Below are 286 nucleotides of genomic sequence, written 5' to 3' on the forward strand. Positions count from 1 at the left end.
TACCATGCCGTCAAAACCCGGGGACGAAGTGGAGTCCAGCCCGGGGTTGTCACATGTGATTGCCGCAAGCCCGCCAGACGCTCCTTCGTCGAATCCGCCGGCCGCGCTGTTCTCAAGCCCGCCCGCCTCTGCTCACTCAAGCCGGCCTCCGCATACTCTAGGCCTCCACTCACTCTAGGCCTTCGGCCTCCGCTCACTCAAGGCCACGGTATGTGACGCTGTTTAGTTGTGAAAGCGAAACTACTTTGTTTGGCCTTCCAAAAGAGGACACGACTAGAAATCAGTG

Source organism: Sinocyclocheilus anshuiensis, unplaced genomic scaffold (assembly GCF_001515605.1).
Source record: "Sinocyclocheilus anshuiensis isolate Anshui unplaced genomic scaffold, SAMN03320099.WGS_v1.1 scaffold4, whole genome shotgun sequence".
Lineage (NCBI taxonomy): Eukaryota > Metazoa > Chordata > Actinopteri > Cypriniformes > Cyprinidae > Sinocyclocheilus > Sinocyclocheilus anshuiensis.